The sequence below is a fragment of the Harpia harpyja genome, chromosome 15 (genome assembly GCF_026419915.1).
Source record: "Harpia harpyja isolate bHarHar1 chromosome 15, bHarHar1 primary haplotype, whole genome shotgun sequence".
NCBI lineage: Eukaryota > Metazoa > Chordata > Aves > Accipitriformes > Accipitridae > Harpia > Harpia harpyja.
In genome coordinates this window covers 13,059,256-13,070,311 of record NC_068954.1, presented here as the reverse complement: position 1 = coordinate 13,070,311, position 11,056 = coordinate 13,059,256, and the positions used below count along the sequence as shown (strand labels likewise).

The 11,056-nt window shown below is 39.7% G+C and overlaps 1 long non-coding RNA gene across 1 annotated transcript; it reads right to left on the bottom strand.

Moving 5' to 3' along the window:
* Positions 1-2,402: 2,402 nt before the first annotated feature.
* On the bottom strand, positions 2,403-5,589 carry LOC128152224 (uncharacterized). Its single transcript, XR_008238559.1, has 2 exons — positions 5,268-5,589; positions 2,403-3,704 (listed from the first exon to the last, which is right to left on the bottom strand). It is a non-coding gene; the product is annotated as an uncharacterized LOC128152224 (long non-coding RNA).
* Positions 5,590-11,056: the final 5,467 nt, after the last annotated feature.

Sequence of the window (11,056 nt, the reverse complement as noted above, 5' to 3'; positions counted from 1 at the left end):
ACTAAGGGAATGATATTTGTGTATTATATCAAAGGATGGGAAGGGTGGTGGTGGGTAATAACAATACAAAAAGTATCCCTCTCCTCTTTTTAAAGAATATCCCATAAGTGAAGAGACCTCATGGTTCCTATTTTTTCTCCAATGGCTTTTTCCTAGTTGAAGATCTGGGTTTTACAATGGGAAGATAGCCTTAACCTCTACTAACACTTTTGGGGAGGGCGGGTGGTGGGGAGGCGTCTCATTTGGGTTTAGTTTTCAAAGTCCATGTTATGAAATATTACTGTCTGAATAATTTTTTCCATTTTTGTCTGTTATGATGAACACATATTTAGTGGCAAGCACAGCCACAGAAGTGAACTTAAGTCCCTAGACTCCCTCTACTAAATGCAGAGAAAGGGTATCTCCTCTCATATATGTTTCATCATTGTGAGTTATATGGCTCAAAGAAACGGGATGACTTATATTCTGAAAATGTGTAGATGTGTGCTCTTAATTCAGATGCCTAAACACAGGATGTCTAGCATAATTTGGGATGTCCTACTCTGTCCAAACATCTGCATGGGGTTGACAAATACAACACACGACTTGGCGGAGACTTGCACCCTTTTCTAGAAGCAGCTGGAGGCTTCTCTAGGCTATCTCAAATAGACATGAATGCTTATGTTCAGACAACTGAATTAAGTCTGTTGTCTCTCTGTTTTGCATAGAGAGCAAGAGATTCAAGTCAGGCAAAATAAATCCAATCAAAAGCACACAGAATCAAGTGAAACTGAGGTGGTGGATGGCAACGTTGTGCAGATGTGGTAAAAGTTTTGTAACATAGATGATAACTCTCCATTCCATCCTCTATCCTTTTTCCAGAATTAGTCATCTCATTACTTTGGAGTGATAACTTGTCCTTTATTACAAAAGAAATTGTGATAGCACAGCAACCAGTGAATTTTGTGAAGTATAGTATTTTGAGTTTCCTTGACAGAAATATAATGTCAGTAATATTGGAAATGTAGAATGCTTTCTAAATTTCACCTATCCCCTTTTCCAACATCCTCTCCCTTTTCACTATTATTCTCTGTTGATAAATAGTACAATTGCAATGCCATCAGCATTAGGCTTTCCATAATGCTGAATAGGATGTAACATAGTAGACAACAAGAAATAGAGACCAGGATGGTGTGGCTGAAGGGTAAAGGAAAGAAAAGACAGAAATAGAAACAATACTTAGCTATCACATGTAGTCACCCTTTTAGAGAAGTGCTATGCAAATACAGAATACTACAGCAAAAAGGTCACCTTAGCTATCTGAACTGTCATAAAGTTTAAAATTGAATTACTCAAGCAAATAAGAAAATCAAGATTTAGTGTGCATTTACAGAGGCACAAACTTTCTATAATATTCTTCTGCATGTTAACTGTTAAAATATTCTACTGCTCCATTTTGCTGCTTCTTGAGTCTAATGATGTTATGTTTACTAGAAGTTATGGACCAGATTATGAGACTATGTAGAAGGAAATATAGAATTTTTTGTAACAGTACTGAATTTCTATCTGGAGCTGCTAGAGCTCAAAGCACAAAGATCACAACACATGGTGAAAGTTGTTTTCTTTTATGGATCAAGTGATGCGTCCTTGTACAACTCACTTTACAAAATAGATTGCTTAGATTACAATATATAGAATTGGATGTCACAGATATGACTTTTATTTGCTGGGCAAAACTAATTGCCATATTTTATACATCATAGCCATAAGATCAATCATAATACAGTAATAAAAATTAGCTATTTTATACATTTTAAATTATTAGCAAATACCAAAATTACCTTTGGTAACTTTAGCAGCCTATTAGAATCAAGGAATTCATATTATTCTAGCAATTGCCATAGGTGGTTCTACCTTAATAAAATATTTTGAATATATTTATAAAAGTATTTTCATTACATGATTACAGAAAAAGCAAGGACTATCTATCGATCTTATGCTTGATTTTATTTAGGAATAGCTGACAAGCGGGAATTTATTCTGCTTGTGATGATTGTCTTTTATTGTCATATTTACCAAGTGTTTAGTTGTTTGAGTCTAGTTTTTCATCAATATGCCGTGTACAGTCATCAGATAAGTTATGGCTTCGCTATCTGCTATCAATGTAGATAAAGAAATGTATACTCATATATTTAACCTGACACAGAGAAGGGAGATTTAATTAACAGTTCATAAATCATATCATATTGCCAATCTGGTATAAATATACCAGAAGGCTTTGATCTAATCTGAATTTCTATGTACACCAAATCTATCTTCCTCCTTTTTTCACTAATCACCAATTGCTTTGGTACTATAACAGATATAATAAATCATATACTTGTAGTAAAAGGCACTGAATAACTTGATTGCTGTTTGCACCATCACAATTCAAGACCTTGATTTTATTCTCAAATTCTTAACAAATTTCACAGAAAGGCTTCACTGCAAGTGGCAGTTGGATGACTCGTCTGCAACCCAAACTGCATACATATCATCGACAGCAACACGGATAACCCTTCTAGTTTGTGCAGAATAGTATATTTGGTATGTTTCAGATGGCTGTGGACAGAGAAAGAAAAAAACTACAAACCATAAGCTCAAACACTGGAAATTTCAGTATTATGTTTATCAGTCATGCAGGTTGTTCCTTTTACTTCTGCAGTGGAAGCCAAAGAGTTCGTTTGGCATTAATTAATTATTTCTAATCACCTTCTCTCCTTTACTAAAAAGCCAAGTTCATACTCTCTTCAATACTCAGCCCAGCTGGGGTCTAACTAACCTTAAGAAATCTTGAACATTGCTTTAAACAGAACAGAGAATTCTGTAGCCAACCTATAGGATTAACTTTGGTCTTCTTAGTCCTGATTATGTGCATTAATCAGAACATCATCACTATTCTTATCAGCACTTTCTTAGAATTAGCTATGTCTGAAAGCTGTCAAAACTGTTAATAATTGAAACCAGATAATCGTAACATTCCAGAATCTTTGACACCCCGTTATGACCCTTGGCTGAGGGAACGGCTGGGTAGGATACTATAGCTCTACAAGAAACATTTCATCTATGGAGGAAACAGAAATCATAAATCTTTCTTCATATATGCCAAGGAAAATAATTGCTTTTTTTTTTCCAGTTTCTTCTACCATGGTCTGTATATCCGTGATACCTGACATTGAAGCTATAAGTCATTTATCAAAGACAGAGAGAAATTCTAGGAAAGGAAGTAGGACAACATTCTAGCTTCAGAGTGTTAATGGATAGATGCTTTCTGTAGTTTGTGTCAAATTTACTGAATAATAAGAGAAATTCCACTTCATGTTTCCTTGGTTACAAATCTCTCTACTTAAGGCATTAGAATTTGAAAGTCAAGCACAGAGTGAAAACATACAGTTCAATATAGTCCAGGCTGAATTTCTGAATCTCCTTCTAGAACAGGGTAAAATATATTTATGTGTTGAATCCCAATGAGTGAGATCCTCATTCTTCACAAATCAGGGGTCTAAGCATTTTCATTAAGATTAAGGTATGAGAATATAGAAAAAGAGATGCGAAGGTTTTCTGCCTTTTTGGATGATCTGTATGTTTTCAGATATTCTTTCCTTGAGATCTAGGAGTCACTACTGTTCCCAGTGGGTCCAACTTGTAATACAGTTGTTCCAATGTGCACTTTAATCAACTTCTTTCTGTAGCAGAAGTAGATGAAAACATGATCAACCCCCTGTCTCAGACAACAGGATAGTTTTGGTGTGATCAAGGAAATATATAGCCAAATTAGGAAAACAACTTGTAGGTCATCAAGAAGTCCCACCCAAAGTGTTCAGAAGTGTCCAGAACAAGCAGACTGTGAGCGCCAACAATAGTGAAGCAAATCAGAAAAAAACAGTAAATAAAAAAAAAAAATGACCTGATCATCAGCGAGGTGTTCTTCAGTCAGTCCTACAGCTAAGGACACTGAAGAGTACTGGGATAACCAAAACTGGCTGAAAAACGACTGCAGGGAGGGAAGTCCCACAACCATGCACCAGGAGCCGGGACCATCTCTTCATCCTCTGGGGAACCCATGGAACAGAGAAGAGACCAGGGAAGCCTCACAACCCTGCACCAGGACTACGCATAGCACAGAAGCAACTACTACGCTCACCACCAAGCCTCCCTGCAGGACTGCACCATCTGTCATGTGGAACAAGGAGGTCATGCAGAAGCCTCTATGTTAACCCAGCTGGCTCCTCTCCCCCACTGCACCATCTCCACCACAGCACAGGGAAGTCATGTAATTAATAAAACTGCATATATTGGTGATTAAAGTGCTTTAGTATGCAAATCTATTTACCCTCTATTTTACTGTCATTTGATTTTATATATGATACATGTAGGTTCGACTTACTGGGGCTAAGGGGAGTCAGGGGAAGCAGCTCTTAGACAACAGCAACCTTGAGTAACCTAGTGAAAGGAAATGGATGGTGATGCACTACTTTTTGATCCTTTTTGGAGCTGAATACTATTGAACAGCACTAAGATCTGAGGGAGGAATCTGCAAGTAAAATGTGCTGACATTGTGACTGCTTTCACTTTGAGAGGAATAAAAGACAGTTTAGAGAGATCTTTTCACTGTTGTTACTTACATTAGCATGATCTGTTCAATACAAGCTAAAAATTTTCTACTCTTGCATAGAAATGATTTTAATTATTTTTTATTTAGATGCAAAATACTTAATGAAAAAGTTTCTCAGATTCTACTTGATTTAGATAAAGTATATAATTCAGCAGGGAAAAAATGCTAAATGAAATGGAAATTATCAGTGTGACAGAAAACAATCTGCTTTTGACTTATCTAGCTGACCCTTACATGTTGGCTGCAGAATGCTGGGCATTATTTCTGAGCCCCCCAGTATCTTATTGGTATTTGTAGCCTTGTGCAGCGAGCAGTAATTTGCAGTAAATCTCCTCACACAGGGTTATATTCAGAATGAATTCTTATCTGAATAGTGCAGTGAATATTGATGATAAAATACTGAGCTTTCATGCTTGGTAATAAGAGACCAACTATTTCATAACTTCCTTCCAAAAGATAAAGGCAAAATCAACAGGTGGAAGAAAGCAAATTAGTACCTTGGAAGCACTAAAAAAAACCCCCAAACCAAAAAAACACAACGCAAGAGATAATTAGATAATTACTTAAAACACTAGATAATTACTTAAAACACAACAATATCCTTTTGCTCTCTTGACTCCCCTTTTTTTCTTACCTGTCTGATGTGACAAATCAATCCTCTAACAGCACACATACCACTTGGACCATTTTGGTTTTCTGGCTTCGCATATACCCAGAAGAACAAATGTCTTCTGATCCCACTAGCAAGTAGCTTGAATATTCTTTAGTTCTTTCAGGCCCCAGCAAGGGAATGTGGCATGAGAGCAGAAGCTGCTGTAGTCCTATTCAGTTTCACCTAATAAAAAATTAGACTGCTGTTAATGAAATATTTGCGAGTCTTGTAACACAAGTATGGTTTTTGTCTAGTGAACATTATACTTCTACAAAGACATTTCCAAGAGTAGGTCTTCCCTCTCTTCTCATTTTCTATATCTGCGCAAATAAAATAGATCAGGCACATTCTTGATCATGATGCAGTCTGTGTCCTTACAGCTGGTCTTCCTTATTCCCATAAACCAGAGGGTTCAAATCCAAACTTGCTGTTGCTCACGCTCCTGGCAGGTGCTAACCCTGAAGCATGCCCAGGCACTGTCTGAGGGAGCATGAGTAAGCTGGAGCCAAAACCATGCCATAGACCATAGCAGTTTAAGAGTATGGATGATTACATGGCAGCGCTCAGGCCCATTCCCTGTTCAGTTTACTAGTGTAGATGTAGACACTGAGAAGAGTTGGGAGTGCCAGTGAACATGAAACAGCATGTGTTTTTTCAAGGACAGTTTCACATAGGTTTTTGCGAGAGCATAATAATGGATTCAACGACAGATCAATATGATCATAGTTGAAGACCCTTTACTAGAGCATCAGACATCATTTTATACATTGGTTACATCTGTACATGCGTTTAGCTATTTTACTATTGGTTATACACATTATTCACACGTTGTCCACGCGCCTAGTTACACTTAATGATTGGTTATATCAACACTGTACACGCGCATAAACATAAGACATAATTGGTTATACTAACTGAAACATGCGAAACTTGTCTCAGTCTAATTGGTCAAGATAAACTGCCGAATTGAGGTTCTTTGTGCCAAGTTCCCTTTATCGTGGAATGCGCACCTGTGTTCTTCTAATTGGCATCTTTCTTTTTTTGTCTTCTTGTTTATTCTGTTCAAGGCCTTCTAAAGGCATCTGGAACGCTCTTGCGACCGTTAGCTAAATATGTGTCCACAGGTTTTGGTACTGTTGAACATCAGATCCACAGCTTTAAAGAACATTAAGTGGAATCCTCTTTCTATAGCAAGGACCAGAATTTTGCAGATTTTGTCCTTAAAGAGAAGAAAAATTTAAAGAATCTAACTTTGTTAGAACAAGAAAAATGAAAAGGAAGTGATTCACATTTATCAAACATTTCATTTGAAAGAAGTTTGAAATGTCAGAATGGAAAAGTCAAGAAGAAGCAACAAGGTCAAATGTGTTTCATGTCAGAACAAAACTAGAATGATTTGTATGGCCTGTTCTCTGTAGAAGATATAACCAAAACAGAAACGTTCCTGCAAAAGCTCCCATTTTTCATTGGAAAATGATTTGGCTAAATTTTTATTAACCCTTTTAAGAACTCTTCATCAATGTTTTCCTCTATGGTTCCACTATATCTGTTACAGAGGGAAGGACAGGTCATCTAGCAAATGGGGGTGACATTTAAACTAATTATTGAACACTTCTAACTGAAAGTGTCATCATTGCTTCATTTCAGATTACTTTTGGTTTTGGGGGAAGGAATGCCAATTCTAGGTTATTACTGTGTATGAATCCTTTTTTTTTGTGTGTGTAGGAAATGCATCACTTTTCAACACACACAGTGTCTCATTCAAAACTGCTGACATCAACATGTGCAGTATGTTGGCATCATCCTAAACACATTTTACAGAGCAGCTTTGCTCATGGTGCACTAGAATGAGGAATACTCATGGGATGTCTTAACCTACTCTTAGATTTTGACTTTAGATGCACCAGGAGATCTGACATAGCCTCCAGCTGCCACAAAAGACCATCCTGCATCTGTACATGCTGACATACAAACACCCAGTTGTAGTTTTTTAGCATCAAACTAAATCCTGCTCCTAACTACTAGTTGACAAATACATATCTCCAGCCCCTAGACACAACATTCATTAAGCATAAAATTTGAATATATGAACAATTCAAACACTGTTAAACATAGACCAAGTTAGTTAATGGCTAGAAAAAGAATGTAAAAATGTTTAAGACAATGCAATAAAGCTATAAAATACTTATAAATGCAAAAATTAATACAGATATTTAAAATAATACTTTTTTTTTTCTTCTGGGATAATATGTCACTTAATCTTACTTTTTCTTTCACTTTCTCATTACCTTTTATACAAAGGAACCTAAATTTAATAGGTAATTTCAGTCAGGAAGTCTGGTGCTAATGATACCTTCAAAACCACTTTGCCAGTGTAAGCTGTGACTACACTTCAAGCTACAATACGCTTTTAAAGGAAATCTGGCCTAAGTGAAATCACTTTCTGCAGACCAACATTCCTGATGTCTTTATTCTGCAACATCTAAAAATGCAGGGTGTAATCTTGGCTTCTCTAAAAATAAAAAGGATTCTACCCTTCAGCTTCATACAGCCAAAAATCCACCTGCAATTTTGTAAGTGTCAGAGTGAGCTGCTGCCATGCAATGAACATGTTCTGTAGTAGACAAAGTTGTGATTAGTCTTGATAGAGCCGTAGACAAATTTAGTGGAGCTATGTTTAGGACTGCAGAGTTTCTCAATTCCCCTCCACTTACGGCATGGCAAAACTAAGCTGATTTGGGTTGCAAATATCTCTGCTGAATGCAGAGATTCCCCTCTTTACTCTCCCTGCTTGCCTCGCATATAAAAGATTGGGTATTTTAAGAGTAGCCCTACTTATTAAAGTAGAACCAAGAAAGAATCTTTAGTGCATATCCACTGTTACTTGCATTAGTAAATCATACTGCTTGTTTGGCCCAACCCCATGTGTTACATATGTCTGTCATTAATGATAGATACTATAATAGTGTATTCTATTGCTATCATGTCAAAATAGAATGAACTGAATTTATTAAGAAATAGAAAACAAAGACAAGACAGGATATACGAGTGAATTTGTTTAAAATATAACTTTATATATGGCAGAAAGATACTGTAAGGGCTTTGCAGGTATAGTAAAATAATAAGGTAATTAGCCTATTACTTAATTTGAAATTCATGGTTGTATCCACCTACTCCTGTAGTTCTGCAAGGCTACAATTGTATGATTTTATAGATAATTTACATTTCCATATTTGACTGACTGACTACTGTCTGTGGACATAGAGTGACAAATGAGAGGCAGATTTGTGTCATAGCTGGATTGCAAGGTGAAAAAAACCCAGCGAGATGTGTCATTTGCATTCACTGCTATACTGGGAAAATGATGGAGAAAATCACATTTGGAAACTCTCTAATTCAAAGCACAGCCTTCTGATGCTATGTGCTGCAACAGCAAGGGATTTCCAGAATTATGCACTCTTGACAGGAAAATACCTTAAGAGTTATATCTCTTAAAAATAAGCGTGTAATAAAAGCACAGGGTAACAACTAGTGATACTTGCGAGAGGCTGGACGCAGTTAATGCCTCAAACCGCCGTCCTGATGGACAGAGACGGGCCCTGGCTTTTGCGGTTGAGGGAAGGAACGGAACCGGCTTGCAAGGCCGCACAGCAACACCACACGGGAGGGACTGCCGGAGTCACTGTCTCCAGCGTCGTGGCGGGGCGAGTTTTGCCCTTGCCCGGCCCCGGCCCCGGCGGTGAGCAGCCGCGGGCACCAGGCGCAGGGCGCGGAGCGGCGGCCGGGCCGGGCCGGGCCGGGCCGGCGCCTGCGCAGTTCCCTCTTCGGAGCCGGCGAGCGGGGCCGCTGCCCGGGGATGGCGGCGGGTCGGGCGAGGGTCGGGCCTGCAGGGCGGGGGAAGGGACTCCCCGAGCGACCCCCGAGCCCGCCGACCCCTTTCCCCGCGGCTCCGGGAGCACACGGCCTCGCTCGCTTCCCGCCGTTCTTCTCTCGCTCTTCGTCGCCCCCTCGGACGCGACACCGCCGGGCCGGGCCGGGCCGGGCCGGGCCGAGGAGCGGATCCGGCCGCCCCCGGGCTCCTCTCTGGGAAGGAGCCCGGGAAGCCGGGGGGTCCGCTCCGAACCCGCCGACCCGGCGGGAGGGCTCTCCGTGTTCTCCTCCCTGACCCGCTCCCCAGAGGAGCCAGGCTCGCGGTACCGGTTCGGTGAGGTATGGTTCCCGCGGGTGACACGGTTTGCTGAGGGAGTTTCCCGCCCGCTCCTGCTGTGGCAGACCCCGCCGCCTGCTGTCTGTCACCCCGCCCGAGCTCGGGCCGCTCCCGCCAGGAATAAAGCCTCCCGCCGGCCGCCTGCTGTCCTTGCCCCTTCGTTTAGCCCCAGGGAATTCCCAACTCGCCACCACCCCTCCCTGGCCTCCCCGGCACGGGTCGTCACAATGCTGTATTGCATTTATATTATATTCAGGAAAGCTTTGCATTAAAGGCTGTATTAGAGACTGCAGAGGCTCTTGTAAATGACTGGCTGAAATGAATTTATGAAACTCTTCAGTAGGAAAGAGCCTAAGTGGATTGGAAATGCTTGGGAATTTAGGTCTTAATTTTCAGGGTTTCGTATTTATAGCTGCTACTATTTTGAATGATAGCATCTCTTCCTCCACACTCATTGTGGCTGAGGTGTACTCGCAAGACAATTTAGAAATGATACTGTAGGAAAATCACCAACTCTTTCTAGGGAACATTGCTGATAGACACTTGCCTCCTCTGTGGTTTGGAAATCTGTGATTTCCATGATTATTTTTCATTCAAGTTGTTCAGAATTCAGATCTTGATTTTTTTAATCTATTCTGCTTGAAAGGTTTCTTAAAAAATAGTATTAGACAACTATTTAGTATTTCTTAGAGTTCATAATTAAGGGGTCCTTCAGGTTTAAAAGACCTTCAGCACCCATTCTACCCCATCACTTTTCTTTCCCTCTCCAACCCACAGTGAGAATATTCATGTCATTGAGATGTTGTAAGACAAATTATAGCTGAGAGATATTTAAACTGTACCTCTTTTTCTTGCACATAGGAGGATAGTCAACATCTGACAGAGAGAATTACTTGGGAGAATACCATATGCCTTAAACACAGACTGGGGAAGATGAAGATGATGCTGGCTGACAGTAGGGAGCATTCTGAGGAACTTAAACAAGGGAAGATGTGCATCTATCTCTTACTGAAGAGATATTTTTCAACAAGAACACCCACTGTAAATACAAGCAAAGGAGAACAGAAGTAACTTCTTTCACCTTTTAGTTGCCAGAAGACTCTAGATATTTTTTTCCCCACAGATCCCTGTGGTTAATGTTGCCTACGCTGTTCTAAATTTTAACAACTAACAAATTGTTCCAAACTGAGTGATGAATGCTGCCGTTTCATTCCAGTAACTTTAGGATTCGGTTACTATTTTCTGAGTGGGAAACCATGGTGAAACCATACTGAAAGTCATACTCTATGCCCTAAAATAGCTGCACCTTCATTTCTAGAGAAGGCCAAAGTGCAGGTTATTAAAAAAATATTGCATGACTGAAGTTATTATTGGGCAGAAATACATTGTTTGCTTCTCCCTTTCAGAGATGAAACACGTGAGTCAGAAGTAAGGGAGTCTCAGCAGTAGCCTCTTACACAGATACAAGTGCAGTGAGCATATTGTAACTGTGTGGCAATAAACATCTAAACAATGATGTTTCATTCCTTATAACCTCCCAGGTGCTGTGCAGGGCTAGGCACAC